Raw genomic sequence first — 16,359 nt, forward strand, 5'->3', positions numbered from 1 at the left:
AATGGAACTGGTGAGGAGAGGGTCAACTTGGGGTGGGGGGGTTGTAAAGATTTGTTTAAAGATGAAGAAAGTAAATGATAAAAATAAAGAAATTATCGACAATCATTTAAATAAATGTAGATTTTATATCATCTCCAAATCCAAACTCCATAGTTGTATTTGGTTACTGAATGGATCACCAAAATGGTAGTGAGACCTTAAATCAGATTATGAACAGATACCTTTCAATAAGAAACACAAGCCTCAATTAAGTATGGGCAACATTCACACCCATTTACAGCTCCAATTCCTATTGGTCACCAATAATAATGACATCAAATAATGTTACCATTTAATCACATTGAAGAATTCTCTCAAGTATCAACTGTTGAAAAGAAAATTATTAAACTAAATCTTCAGACATACCACAGAGCACTAAGACTGAGAAACCCAAGATCAGGATAGTTGTTAAAATATCAGACTGGACTGCAAACTGCGTATGAAGAAACAGACTGAATGACAAGTAGTTCTGGATGTCCACTTTAAGTGTGCATTTGTATCTTCCATTAAATCACTATATCAAAAGGATCACTACACATTCCAACCATTATAGCAACATGGTTCATGTGATATATTGATCGTGCATAGCATTTATATACAAATTAACAGCCATCATGTTGTTATAATTTTGTGGGCATTGACATATGCCATTTGAAACTAGTTAACATATTCTCATGTAATTGCAGACTTTGCCCACTAAGTGGCTCTTCAGAAGGCATTTCTGAGATTGCCCTCCAACTCAGTCACCAAAAAACAATTATTTCTGGACAGAAACATGACAGTGAATTTGGTTAACACCATAAGCCATTTGTAAAATACAACAAAGATGAAATAAAAACTTTTCCAGTCATCAAAAGCACCAAACTCATTGATAATTTTCTGAACTCCGTCTTATTCTATAACTTCTGCATTACCACTGTTGTATAAAACTCCTCTGCCATTTTGAACATAGGAGTTCCCTACATCATTATTATTAGGCACAGATGATGTTACAGAATGGAAAAAGGCAGCAACAGCAATGGCAAAAAATGAGGTCTGAGGTCCAAGGCTAATCATAAAGTCAATTAACATGCAAGAAGTCTGATTCACATTGACCAAAGAGATAGGATCGGTAGATGGGGAATGCATTATATAGCAAGATCAGCAGACAACATGCATCACTTTGGGGATACTTAGGAAACAAAAATATTACAGAAGTACAAATCAGAATGCTCTCTACTGAGAACCTTATTATTCTCAGTGATGGAAGTCACAGTTCAGAAGGTACTTTTTTTGGGTGGGGGAGGTTATTCAGAAAGAAGGGTGAAAAGAAAGCTGTGTACAGGAGGACTTGTGTGGATCTGGAGAAAGGGGGGGGCGCAGGTTATCTGGAAAATAAAATGCCTATTGCTATTTTAGATAGACTTAATAAGATACAAATCAAACATGAACAAACTGAACAAAGAATTTAACTATTTTCAACAAGCAATTTTAGTTCTTCAGATCAGAATCAGGTTTAATACCAACAGCATATGTCGTGAAATTTGTTAACATTGCCACAGCAGTACAATGCAATACATGATAAATACAGAAAAACTGAATTACAGCAAGTATATACAGAGTCCATAAAAAAAATTCACCCCCTTGGAAGTTTATGTTTTATTATTTTACACCATTGAATCACAGTGAATTTAATTTGGCTTTTTTGATACTGATCAACAGAAAAAACAATCAAAATGAAAACAAATTTCCACAAATTGGTCTAAGTTTATTAATTTTAAACACAAAATAATTGATTGCATAATTACTCACTCCTTTCAAGTCAGTACTTAGTTGATGCACCTTTGGCAGCAATTACCGCCTTGAGTCTGTGTGGATAGGTCTTTTATCAGCTTTGCACATCTGGACACTGCAATTTTTTCTCCATTCTTCTTTACAAAACTGCTCAAGCTTTATCAGATTGCATGACGATCATGAGCGAACAACCCTTTTCGAGTCCAGCCACAAATTCTCAATTGGATTGAGGTCTAAACTTTGACTTGGCCACTCCAGGACATTAACTTTGTTGTTTTTAAGCCATTCCTGTGTAGCTTTGGCTTTATGTTTGGGGTCATTGCCTTGCTGGAAAACAAATCTTCTCCCAGGTCACAGATCTGTTGTAGACTACATTAGGTTTTCCTCCAGGATTTCCCTGTATTTTGCTGCATTCATTTTACCCTCTACCTTCACAAGCCTTCCAGGGCCTACTGAACTGAAGCAACACCCCCCCCCCCCCCCCCCCAGCACAATGTAGCCACCACCATGAATCCAGTAGGGATATTGTGCGATAAACATAGCACACAAAGCGTTAGGTTTGATGGCCAAAAAGCTCAATTTTGGTTTCATCAGACCATAGAACCTTCTTCCAGCTGACTTCAGAGACTCCGACATGCCTTCTGGCAAACTCTAGCCAACATTTCATGTGAGCCTTTTCCCCCCAACAGTGACTTTCTCTTTGCCACTTTCCCATAAAGCTGGTGAAGCACCCAGGCAACAGTTGTTGTATGTGCAGTCTCTCCCAACTCAGCCACTGAAGCTTGAAACTCCTCTAGGGTTGTCATAGGTCACTTGTGTGGCCTCGCTCACTAGACCCTTTTTGCATGGTCACTCAGTTTTTGAGGGCTGCCAGCTCTGGGAAGATTTACAGCTGCACGACAGTCTTTCCATTTCTGGATGATTGCCATTCGCTGTATACCCAAGGGATATACAATGACTTGGAAATTTTCTTGTATCCATCTCCCAACTTATGCTTTTCAATAATCTTTTGGCAGAGTTGCTTGGATTGTTCTTTTGTCTTCATGGTGAGGTCTTTGCCAGGATACTGACTCACCAGCAGTTGGACCTTCCAGATACAGGTGTATTTTTACAACAAAAAAAATTGAAACACCTTGACTGCACACAGGTGATCTCCATTTAACTAATTATGTGACTTCTAAACCCAATTGGCTGCACCAGTGATGATTTGGCATGTCATATTAAAGGGGGTGGATACTTATGCAATCAATTATTTTGCATTTTATATTTGTAATTACTTTAAATCACTTTGTAGAGATCTGTTTTCACCCTGACATGAGATTTTTCCTGTTGATCAGTGTCAAAAAAAGCCAAATTAAATCCATTGTGATTCAATGCTGTAAAATTATAGAACATGAAAACTTCTAAGGAGAGTGGTGGATACTTTTGTGGGCACTGTACATGTATATTAGTTAAAATAAATAATCCAAAAATAGAAATAAATAAAAATTAGTGAGGTAGTGTTCATGGTTTCAACGTTGAATTAGAAATCATATGGCAGAGGAGAAGAAGCTGCCCCTGAATTGCTGAGTGTGAGCCTTCAGGCTTCTGTACCTCTTTCCTGGTGAATACAATAAGAGTATGTCCTGGGAATGTTCATGAGAAGACAGTTACTTCTTAGCTCATCGGTTAATATAAATCTCCTGTCCTGAACCGAGAAGTTAATGGTATCTCATAACAATACACTCAGTAAAATCAAAGTGCTACACTTCATTCTCTGGTTCACTGAATATTGATATCTAAGGTTCAACGACAATATTACCAAGCAAAAATCAAGTTTCATACAACAACATAAAATTACCCTGTAATTTTGCTGGGGAAAAACAATATTCCATTCAGAAGATTCAAAACAGTGATGAATGAACCTTGGTAACTTGTCTTGATAGCTCCTGTAAATATCACTATTATATCCAATGTACATTTGCTGAAAGAGTGGGTGGTGTGGATGTCAAAATGAACGGGTCAGCTGCTGGTCAAGCTAAATCATTGTCAAATCGATGGTGACACTTCAAACATTGATAATGAGGATTTAGGTGACTGCTGATGGTACTCATTAATGGCAAACTATTTGACACACTTTAGTCCAAATGTAGATATTACCGCATTTTTGCTCTGCATAGGCATGAATATTTCTGTCCTTTCCCGTTTAATTCCTGATTATAATGTGCAATCAACAGAAAATGTTTACAGAAATGTATCAGAATAGCAAAGGTACTCCAATCAGATAAGCAGACAAACATCAACTGTTTATTTTTCTGCTGACATTACCTAAGCTGCAGATGATTTGCAGTGCTTCCTCTATTCATTTAAAATAATCATCTCTTGTAAAGAGAAGGTCAAACATAATCGAACAAAATGTATTTAATATTATAAAATATTTTAATAAGGTAGATACAAAGAGTGAGTGTATCTACTTAGAGAAACAAAGACTGGATGCTGGTAATACAATGAAGTTACTGAGAAAACAAATATAAAATTCAGAAGATACATCTTCTTGTGAGAATGTGCCACTCAATGCCATAAATTGTAATTGAGAAAAATAACATCAATGCATTTCAAGCCAAGTTTATTGTCATTTCAACCATAAACTGCTGGTACAGTACACAGTAAAAATGAAACAACATTCCTCCAGGACCCTGGTGCTACATGAAACAACACAAAACTACACGAGACTATGTGAGACAATACAAGGCTACACTAGACTACATAAAACATAAAAACTGCACTAGACTACAGACCTACACAGGACTACATAAAGTGCACAGAACAGTGCAGGGCAGTACAGTAATTAATAAACAAGACAATAGGCACAGTAGAGGACAAATTACAATATAATAATAAATGATGTAGATGTCAGTCTAGACTCTGGGTATTGAGGAGTCTGGTGGCTTGGGGGAAGAAACTGTTGCACAGTCTGCTCGTGAGAGCCCAATTGCTTTGGTACCTTATGCCAGATGGCAGGAGGGAGAAGAGTTTGTGTGAGGGGTACATGGGGTCCTTCACAATACTGTTAGCTTTGCAGGTGCAGCATGTGGTGTAAATGTCTGTAATAGCGGGAACAAAGACCCCGCTCTTCAAATAGACAGAATGAAGACACAAGTGAACAATAGATGTCGATATTGGCTGAGTGAACCAATGGTTTATTTATGGGCCAAATATTCAATGTACAAAAGCTTCAATTAAGACATTATGATGAAGAGAAGGTAATTATAATGCAATTTGACACAGCATTGAAGAGTCTTCCAGCAGAATTCTGGTGTGAAATAATTGGCATTCAAGATTCATCATTTATTGCCCCAGATAAACACGGGAAAATATCCTCCCAAATCATGCTGTTTTACTGGGGAATCTTGGATGCTACACTTGGTCAAATTTTGCTTGGATGTTAAAGCTGTCAGTCTCAGCTAGTTAATTAACTGTTGTTCCCTTTCTTTAAAACTTTGCCAGTGAAGGCCTCTGGTGGAGCCCTATAAGTTTTAACTGAAGGAGCTTGTAAATGCTTCATTATGGTTTTTAACCACCCATGTTATCCATCACTGACAACAGGTATAACAATAGACACATCTGCCCTGCACCCCACTGCTCTACCTCTTCATGTGGATTAGTTAATTCTCTAGCTCCATTCAAGGCTGGGGGTACTGGGGATGCAGAACTTTGACCTCATTTGCTTCTTTTGCCTCCACTTCATTTACAGAATTCATCAGAACGCAAAGAGACTATTTATCTCTATGAGCCTATTTCATCATATGACATCATGAAAGATTTTTCTTACCCAATTCTGAATGTGCAGATTATCCATTTCAGTAACCCCATTTCATCAAATGGTTGAGCAGTGATTAAGGTTTATTGGAGGTTTTGAACTCTTTTTAAACACCTTTGTGTTAGAAGTTAAAGATCTGATACTAATCTGTAGAATAATCTCTCTAGTTCCTGACATCAATGTGCATTAAGAACTTAGTTACGTCGACCCAATCAATTGTTATTAATATCCTTAATGATTTGAACAAAATCACCATTAATGTTCCAAATGCCAGAAAATGTAGCCCCAAACTACATGAAGATGATTGATAAAGACTTGCTTCCCACAACCTACCCACTATTCACAGTGTATAAACATATGACACTCATTCCAACCGTAACTAAACAACTTAAGGGGTCCGATTATCAAGATTCATATTTTATATCCTCAAGACCTGTTCATAAAACTTTCATTTAATTTTACCATAACCCATCAAACACAGGATGTTATAATAAACAGATTCTAAAAATATGTTTTTCTATCTAAACACAGACTTTCCCCAACTTCCCCATACACTTAAAATTCAAGTTAAACATTTTCAGCTGTTCAAGAACTCAAGTAAATAACTAGTCACAATACTTGAGGAAGCTTCACTGCTTATGAATTATAAAACTTTGGAAATACCCAAAAAATGGTGCTTTAAAGTTAAGCAAACTTCAAACTCAGTCCTCAACAGATTATGAAATGCCATTAAAGAAAATTATTATACCAAGATTTCTAAGAAAACATCCAGTTCTGAAACAAATAATTTTGATCAACTTGGGGGCTAACCTTAAAGTCACATTTCAAAATAATCAATAAACTCCATAATGAAAAAAGGCACAATATGAAACTGAAAATGTTCAATTCTAATAAGGATTTAAAACAACACTCAAGGCAGAGGTGCAAAATAGACCTTGCTTTACTGCTACAACCAAAATGCTCTCACTGTATGTATTCCTTCAGACCACACAATGAGTACAAGGAACACCTGCAAAGTATTTAATGTAAAGACACAATATTGTAAATGACAAGTTTACATTATGTTCACCTCTGAAAAGCTCAAGCATCCATAACCAAAACATGAATATACTTCACAATACATTTTTAAGTTTGAAGAACCAATAAGAGTTTTATCATTCAAAATATAAAAATATATTCCATATATTTTCAGATGAACATGACAAGTTCAGTACAGTTCCACTCAGGTTAAAAGCTAACATCTGTGTTTATCATACTGTTAAATACAACAGATGGTCCTAATTATTATTAAGAATGTTTTTAAAATTATAAGTATAGGTCACAAACCTGGAAACCAAAAGGTCAACAAAGAACTCTCACAGCAATTGTTAAACATGAGAAGAATCACCATGCATTTTCTTAACCCCAGTTTGAAAATAATGCTCATCCTTGTATAAATAATTCTTCTAAACAGAACAAAGGTAATTCTGGCAACCCCATTTATAGCATCAGATCAAGTGCCTTCTTGACCACCCAACCCTTGCCTACCTTCCATAGGGAAAGAAACATAGAATCAAAAATTTGAACTCTGCCAGTCATTTCCAAGATGGAACCAATACTGCCCAGATTAGAATGTCCACTGTTGAAGACATACAGTGAGAAAGAACATGGCATGTGCAAAGAGCACTGACTACTCTCGGAAGTTCATAAATAAATTGCTAAAATTGAGACCATGCTCAAATACCATAAAGCAATGTACTAAAATATTCATTTACTATTTACAATATACAGGTAAAATTTCAATGCTAATATTCTCCTCAATGGCAACAATGGCAAAATTATAGTTAGAACGGTTTTCTGCCAAAATATCTAAGAAAATTGTTAAAGACAGATTTATAGGCAAATTGTGCTTTTTTTTGGATAACACACTCAGAACACTTAAATCTAAAGCACTATTACGAAAAGGCAAATATTCAGGATACAGCATGACTAGCTGAAGGAGCTGTAACGTCCACCTATTAACAATCATCCTATTTCAATGTCTTCCCAACAACCCAGTTGGCTCAGCTTTGAAACACAAGACAGATTAGCTTTACAGAGGCTGCAATCTCTGCATATTAGGAGTTGAACACTTCAGGATGTAGGGGTCATTAGAAAGGACTAAAATTTGGTGAGAAGCATATTGAAAAATAGCAATTATTCCTGTTGAGAGAAGACCATTAATTGGATGATCAGCCAGTGGAATTTGCTGAATGGCAATAAACCTATACTTCTCACACAATTTGTCTACAGATGTTGGAATTGTTATAATAGGTGGGAGTTGGTGGGCATGAGAAAATACAAGCTACTGGATGAACTTAGCAGGTCAGGTAGTTCCAGTGGAGGCAAAGTGGAGTCGATGATGATGATGGTCGAGACCCTACATATTGATAGTGAAATGATGTATCAGTATGAAACCAGGAGAACATATATAAAAAATTCAATAGCTGTGGATGAACCAGGACATTCATCTTCTGCTGAGGGCTAGATTTATGGCATTCAAGTCTTACAGAGGACTACCTCAAGAGCAAAAGAACAATTTTGATTGAGGTCAGAGGAGGAATCAGATTCACATCAGCTCTGGCAAGGTTTGCAGGCCATTACCTCCTACAAAGTGAATCCTAACATCATAAATGGCAGTGATGCTTCTCTCCCAGATCAGCTCACCTTTTATGCATACTTTGAAAGGAACAATAGAACTACAGCTTTGAGGATCCACGAAACATCCGGAAACCCTTTGATCTCTGTCTCGAAGGAAAACGTCAGGCTCTCTTTCAAGCAGGTGAATCCTCGCAAGGCAACAGGCCCCGATGGGGTACCTGGTAGGGCTCTGAAAACCTGTGCAACCAACTGGTAGGTACATTCAGAGATACTTCCAATCTCTCATTGCTACATTTGGAAGCTCCCACTGCTTCAAAAGGGCAACAACCATACTATTGCCCAGGAAGAGCAGGGTGAGATGCCTTAATAACCATCGCCCAATAGCACTCACATCTTATGGTGATGAAGTGCTTTGTGAGGTTGGTTATGACTAGAAACATCTCCTGTCTCAGCAAGGACCTTGACCCACTACAATTTGCTCATCACCACAATAGGTCTACGGCAGGTGTGACCTCTTTGGCTCTTCACGTGGCCTTGGATCACCTGGACAATATTAATAATTATGTCAGGCTGCTGTTTATTGACTGCAGCTCAGAGTTTAGTACTATTTTTCCTACAGGCCTGATCAAAAAGCTCAAAAACCTGAGCCTCTGTACCTTTCTCTGCAACTGGATCCTTGATTTCCACACCGGAAGACCACAGTCTGTCCATATCGGAAATAACATCTCCACCTCGCTGATAATCAACATTGGTACACCTCAAAATGTGTGGTTAGCCCACTGCTCTACTTTCTTCAGCCCTGACTATGTGGGTTGGCATAGCTCAAATGCCATCTATAAATTTGCTTACAATGCAACTATTGTTGGCAGAATTTCAGATGCTAACAAGGCGGCATACAGGAACCAGATCAACCAGTTGGTTGATTGGTGTTGCAGCAACAACCAGTCAGTAAGGCCAAAGAATTGATTGTGGACGTCAGAAAGGACAAGACAAGGGTGCACACAGCAGTCCTCATCCAGGGATCAGAAGTGGAAAGGGCGAGCCATTTTAAGTTCCTGGGTGTCAATGTCTCTGACAATCTATCCTGGGCCCAACACATTGCATAGGAGGGACGATAGCGGCTATGTTTCATAGAGAGTTTGAGAAGATTTGGTATACCAAAGACACTTGCAAATTCTTACAAATGTTCCATGTGGAGTATTCTAACTGGCTGTACCACCGTTTGGTATAAGGAGGCATTGCAAAGAATGGAAATAAGCTGCAGAAAGTTGAAAGCTCATGCAGGTCCATCATGGACACTAGGCTCCCCAACACTGAGAACACTTTCAAAAGGTGGTGCCTCAAAAAGGTGACATCCATCATTAAGGACTAACATCACTAAGGATATGCCCTCTTCTCATTGCTATCAGGGAGGAAACTCAATGATTCAGGAATAGCTTCTTCACCTTTGCCATCAGATTTCTAAATGGACAATGAACCTAGGAAAACTACCTCACAATCTTTCTTTTTCCACTACTTAACCTTTTTTTTAATATATATATAGACACATGCTTTTTACATGTAACACAGTTTTATTATGCATCGCAATCCACTGCTGCCGCATAACAACAAATTTCATGACATATGCCAGTGATATTAAACCTGATTTTGATCCTGACGCCAAACTCAAGTCTACCAAATAGAAGTGATCTGTGTCCTCCAGTTGTCTGCAGTCATGAAGAATGTACAACATACATCACACAGCCCGAGAGATGTATCAGGAAATCTATCTGCAATAAAACTCAACAGCCATTGAAAACCACTCACAACAGATGACGAAACACACAGTATCTCAAACATGACTGACTCTGATATAGCTCCTTAAACAACATGGCAAGTCATTCATTTACATCACTATTGCTAAATTTCAACAGCAAACAAGGAAAACCATATAGACCACTATGTTATCAAACAAGAGGGATATGGCAAAGTCATTTCCAGCCTTGTTGATCTTGCAAGGCTCTCCTCTCAAAGATCTTGTGGCTAGTGTCTAAATTGGAAGTTATGTAGGATTAGTGCACATGCAGAACTGAAGACTGAAAACACTGCACTGGGCAAGACAACACAACAAAAGAAACTAGCTCTAAAACTGGATGTTGGAACATTCGGACAATCATGACTGGCCTCCAAGACATCAGTGATGTTAGGAAGACAGCTGCAATAAACAAAGAGCTCAAGAGACTTCATGTGAAATAGCCACCCTCCAGGAGGTGTGTCTGGTTGATTTAGGCAGATGAAAAGAGAAAGACTACACTTTTTTCTGGCAAGGGAAGGGCCCTGATGAGCCCAGAGAGTATGGAGTCGGCTTTGCAGTGAGGAACACATTGATGAAGATGGTGGAACTAGGCAGTACTTCTCCCAGGCCTGCAAGGAACTTGACCCAACTCTCAGCCTGAAAAAGACACATATCTTGGGACAAGATATGAAGGCACTACCATTGATAGTTACAAACTGAAACCACCACCAAAGGTCTAATTACTTGTTTATGCTCCAACACTGCTCCACATCTGAAGCAAAGGATGAGTTTTATGAGAATCTTGCAGCCACCATCAGAAATACTCCCAGCAAGGAAGATCTTGTTCTCCTAAGTGACTGCAATGCCAGAATGGGTGCAGATCATGACTTCACTGCCTTCCTGCCTTGGTCACTTTGGCGTGAGCAATATGAACGGCACTGGGCAGCCAAACACATTGGTGCAGTTTGCTAAGTCCTTTGTAGTTGTGTTGCATCAGCTCATGAATGACAGTGGATAAATAAACAGCCTACAGCTGGAGAATTCATGGACATCAGTGCTCAGGGCCTGAACAAGACAAGAATTCATAACCCATTCAGCCAGTAGTGTCAACAGCATAATCCATCTCATCTTTCCCCTGGGATCCCCATCCTCATTGGAGCAACTGTCACCCAACTGGCTGAGAGCACAAGACACAATAAGGGCCAGAAAACCAGGTAATATCCTAAATGCGGCAATGAAGATCTGTGCTCCAGATCTAGCTGCACCTCTAGCCAAGCTGTTCGAGTACAGTTCTAACACCGGGATTTACCCAACATTGTCGGTGGCCCTGTTGGTGAGGAATGAGATTCAGTCCTTTGCAAGGGGGGACATAGGGTCAGGAGAAGTAGAGTCTGTGTGGATAGAACTGAGGAACAGTAAGGGCAAAAGGACCCAAATGGGTGTTGTCTACAGGCCACCAAACAGTAGCTTGGATATTGGGTGCAAGTTGAATAGGGAGTTAACACTGGCATGTGGCAAAGGTAATGTCGTAGTAGTTATGGGGGATTTCAACATGCAGGTGAACTGGGAGAATCAGGTTGGTGCTGGACCACAGGATAGGGAGTTTGTAGAGTGCCTACAGGATGCATTCTTGGAACAACTTGTACGAGAGCCGACCAGGGACAAGACTATTCTGGATTTAGTGTTACGTAATGAACAGGATTTGATAAGCGATCTCGCAGTAAAGGAGCCATTAGGAGGTAGTGATCACAATATGATAAGCTTTTATCTGCAATTTGAGAAGGATAAGGGCAGCTCGGAGGTGTCAGTGTTGCAGATGAACAGGGGAAACTATGGAGCCATGAGGGAGGAGCTGGCCAAAGTTGACTGGATGGATAGCCTTGCAGAAAAGACAGTGGAACAGCAATGGCAAGTATTCTTGGGAATAATGCACAAGGTGCAAAATCAGTTCATCCCCCAGAGAAGGAAGGATTCAAAGTGGGGAAAGGGGCCTCAGTGGTTGACAAAGGAAGTCAGAGACTGCATAGCATTAAAAAAAAGGAAAAATGACAGAGCTAAGGTGAGTGGGAGGACAGATGATTGGGAAGTCTTTAAGGAACAACAGAACTTAACTAAAAAGACAACACGGGGAGAAAAAATGAGGTACGAACGCAAGCTAGCCAGGAATATAAAGGAAGATAGCAAAAGCTTTTTTAGGTATGTGAAGAGAAAGAAGATAGTTAAGAACAATGTTGGGCCCTTGAAGAATGAATTGGGTGAAATTGTTATAGGAAACAGAGAAATGGCAGAAGAATTTAATAAGTACTTTAGATCTGTTTTCACTAAGGAAGACTCAAGCAATCTCCCAGATGTATGGATGGGCCAAGGACATAGGGTAACAGAGGAAATGAAACAGATTGACATTCAGAAGGAAACGGTGATGAGAAGACTGATGGGACTGAAGGCTGACAAATCCCCAGGTCCAGATGGTCTGCACCCTAGGGTACTAAAGGAGGTGGCCCTGGAAATTGCAGATGCATTGGTAATCATTTTCCAATGTTCCTTAGATTCAGGATCAGTTCCTGAGGATTGGAGAATGGCTAATGTTATCCCACTTTTTAAGAAAGGAGGGGGGGAGAAAACAGAGAACTATCGACCTGTCAGCCTGACATCGGTGGTGGGAAAGATGCTAGAGTCCATTATTAAGGATGAAATAGTGGCATATCTAGATAGCAGTGTTAGGATTGGGCCGAGCCAGCATGGATTTACCAAGGGTAAATCATGCTTGACTAATCTATTGGAGTTTTTCGAGGATGTAACCAGGAAGTTAGACGGGGGAGATCCAGTGGATGTAGTGTACCTCGATTTTCAGAAGGCATTTGATAAGGTCCCACATAGAAGATTGGTGGGTAAAATCAAAGCTCAGGGCATCGGGGGGAAGGCATTGACATGGATAGAAAACTGGTTGGCAGATAGAAAGCAAAGGGTAGCGGTGAATGGGTGTTTCTCAGAAAGGCAGGTGGTGACTAGTGGGGTGCCACAGGGCTCGGTATTGGGACCACAGCTGTTTACCATTTACGTTAACGATTTGGATGAAGGCATAGAAAATAACATCAGCAAATTTGCTGATGATACTAAGCTGGGTGGCAGTGTGACATGTGATGAGGATGTTAGGAGAATTCAGGGTGATTTGGATAGGCTGGGTGAGTGGGCAGATACTTGGCAGATGGCGTTTAATGTGAATAAGTGTGAGGTTATCCACTTTGGGAGTAAGAACAGGAAGGCAGATTATTATCTGAACGGTGTAGAGTTGGGTAAGGGAGTAATACAAAGAGATCTCGGAGTCCTTGTTCATCAGTCACTGAAGGTGAATGAGCAAGTGCAGCAGGCAATGAAGAAGGCTAATGGAATGTTGGCCTTTATTACAAAGGGAATTGAGTACAAGAGCAAGGAAATCCTCTTGCATTTGTACAGAGCCCTGGTGAGACCACACCTGGAGTATTGTGTACAGTTTTGGTCTCCAGAGTTAAGGAAGGACATCCTGGCTGTAGAGGAAGTGCAGCGTAGATTCACGAGGTTAATTCCTAGGATGTCTGGACTGTCTTACGCAGAGAGGTTAGAGAGACTGGACTTGTACACGCTGGAATTAAGGAGATTGAGAGGGGATCTGATTGAAACATATAAGATTATTAAGGGATTGGACAAGATAGAGGCAGGAAGTATGTTCCAGATGCTGGGAGAGTCCAGTACCAGAGGGCATGGTTTTGAGAATAAGGGGTAGGTCATTTAGGACAGAGTTAAGGAAAAACTTCTTCTCCCAGAGAGTTGTGGGGGTCTAGAATGCATTGCCTCGGAAGGTAGTGGAGGCCAATTCTCTGAATGCTTTCAAGAAGGAGCTAGATAGGTATCTTATGGATACGGGGATCAAGGGATATGGGGACAAGGCAGGAACCGGGTATTGATAAGAATTGATCAACCATGATCTCAAAATGGCAGTGCAGGCTCGAAGGGCCGAATGGTCTACTTCTGCACCTATTGTCTATTGTCTATTGTGGGGAATAGTCCAGGGATGGCTGTGTTTTAACAGGCAGCCCAAATCAAAATCAGTTTATTCTCAAACATCAGCAAAAGATTAAAGGAGTCACTGAAAATGCTAGTGCCATGCAGCCCTGTACATCATTGCAGGAGTACTGCAACACAGCAACAAGGGTCCAAACATCTTTGTTGCTTTATCCTTCTGGCCTTGCTTCATTATGCACGTCAGAAGTGGGGAAAGAAAGAGCACAATCTTCAATGCCAACAAATAAACCTTCCCCACCTACATGCAGCAAGATTAAGACATCATTCAGGCATGGTTTAATAAAGGGCAAGTAGTATTTAGGCCACAAAAGGTCCAGACAATGATCCATTCCAACAAGAACATGTAACAATCTTCCCTTAACAGTCCAAACTAAAGTGTTTTATGTATTGCACTTACTGCTGCCACAAAACAACAAATTTCACAACATTTGTCAGTGATAATAAACCCGATTCGGAGGTATTTGTAGTGTGATGGAGGTGGGGTGTCGGTAGACCAGAGGGAATATGGGTTGTAGCTATCATTGAGCACAAGAGCAACTGAACCAACCACATAAATACTTTGATTGAATGAGCACATCCTTTGGGAATTGACTCATTTCCTGACATTTGAACGCTTTCCCATCATCTGTCCTGGATGAGTTGAGACCCAAGAACACAATAGGTTCACATAACTCAAAAGAGAACCACCAACTTTGTTAGTACACCTATGCATCAATGAATCACAGTGTGTACAGTGTACCACATAACAAAATGCACTGTTGATATTCACCTAGTCTACTCAACCAGATTTGCCATATACATTAATGCTACCAGGACAATAAGTATAAAATTCCATCACCTGCTGGTTTGCACCTTTCTGATTTTGAAATATATCACTGTTTCTTCATTGCTACTCACTCCCTACCTATTACTAATGTGGCAAATCATGAACAAGAGATTCTGCAGAAGGTGGAAATCCAAAGAATTCCTACAGCATGACTTCAGAGATGAGGAATAAATAATGCCCAAATTCACCAATAAATGAACTAAAATCCTCAATCAACGCACTGACAAGGTCCAGAGGGGAGGATATGTTTTCAGTACAGCAAATATCAAATTGGGAAGCAGGCATTCAACTCCAACCTCCATCATAGAAAACTTACTGCAACAGAAAATGTTTTCAAAAATCTGCTTGCTTCTTGCAAAGAATGGAAAAACTCATACACCAGCTCATTTTATCCATTGAAAATGGAGAAGGTGCAATCAGGAAGGCACTGAGAACTTTGTTGCTTCAAATGTAGCACATGAATACTATTTTCAAGCCAGCACTGGAATCCTAAACCATGTACACACTCAGTCAAGCCATCCTCTGCCCCACCTCTGGTATAGTCTGGATTGGACTCTTCAGAAATTTCACCAAAAAAAGTGAACTAGAAGCAGATCATACTTAATCTGGAGGGGCTGCCTAAGAAGTTTGTTCACAAGTTTGGACACAGTACAGGATACTGAACAGACAGTTTTCTTATTGTTTCTGTCCTGAAAAAAATATACATAAGTTTTCAGGATAGAATGATCAGGCTCTCAGTGATCAAGAAACTTAGCATGATATCCCCCACCCCCAATTAAAACACTGAAAACAATTCAATATTGTTGATTATGGTAAGCAATAACTGATTTTTAGCCTGTTACATTCACAACAGTTAACAATTTTGGAATGATTAACATAAAAAACTGTAAACCAGCAAAGAGATTCATGCTACAATTACCAATCAGACATATATACACCAATATAAATCTTAAAATCAGTACATCAACAACTCATGACAACGTAAGTTCAATGACAAGTTTCTTATTTTTATCACAGAAATGATTTTTTGAAAAACATATTTACGAGGAAGAGGAGAACGCAGATCCAAAAAATTCAGATGAGCTGCTTTAATCATTAATATTGGCCTGAACAGCAGAGGCTGAAGCCCTTAATGACCAAAATGTTAAAGAACATTAAGTAAACATATTAGTGCACTCCCATCACTGAAACACTGAACTGAACTTTATTAATTTAAGTACTGGTTAAAATTTTCAACTGAGTGAAGTTATCTGTGAACCGCAACAATACAGAGCTGTGAGAAATACCCAGTTGACACTGACAAACATGAAACTTAAAGTAGAGGGTAGTGACTTACAGCAGGGAGCACAAGACAGGAAGGGACCAGGCAGGGATGGGCTGCGCACGACAGACCGAGGCCGGGCAACGTTGGGCGAAAAGGCTGAACTACACCAGCAAGAGGACAGCACAGAGTTAACCCGTGCCCGTCTT

At 39.7% G+C, this 16,359-nt stretch overlaps 1 protein-coding gene across 3 annotated transcripts in view; it reads right to left on the reverse strand.

Annotated features, from left to right (window-relative positions):
* Positions 1 to 16,359, reverse strand: part of exoc2 (exocyst complex component 2) — a 246,433-nt gene that overhangs the window by 229,944 nt on the left and 130 nt on the right. The window contains exon 1 of one of the 3 annotated variants that reach the window (XM_073024196.1): positions 16,226 to 16,353. The exons of the other annotated variants lie outside the window; for them this stretch is intronic. The gene's annotated coding sequence lies outside the window, so the exon portion shown is untranslated. Of the gene's footprint in view, positions 1 to 16,225; positions 16,354 to 16,359 lie in introns of those variants that run through there. 3 annotated transcript variants of the gene reach the window in all.

This window comes from Hemitrygon akajei, chromosome 20 (assembly GCF_048418815.1).
Source record: "Hemitrygon akajei chromosome 20, sHemAka1.3, whole genome shotgun sequence".
NCBI classification, from domain to species: Eukaryota; Metazoa; Chordata; class Chondrichthyes; order Myliobatiformes; family Dasyatidae; genus Hemitrygon; species Hemitrygon akajei.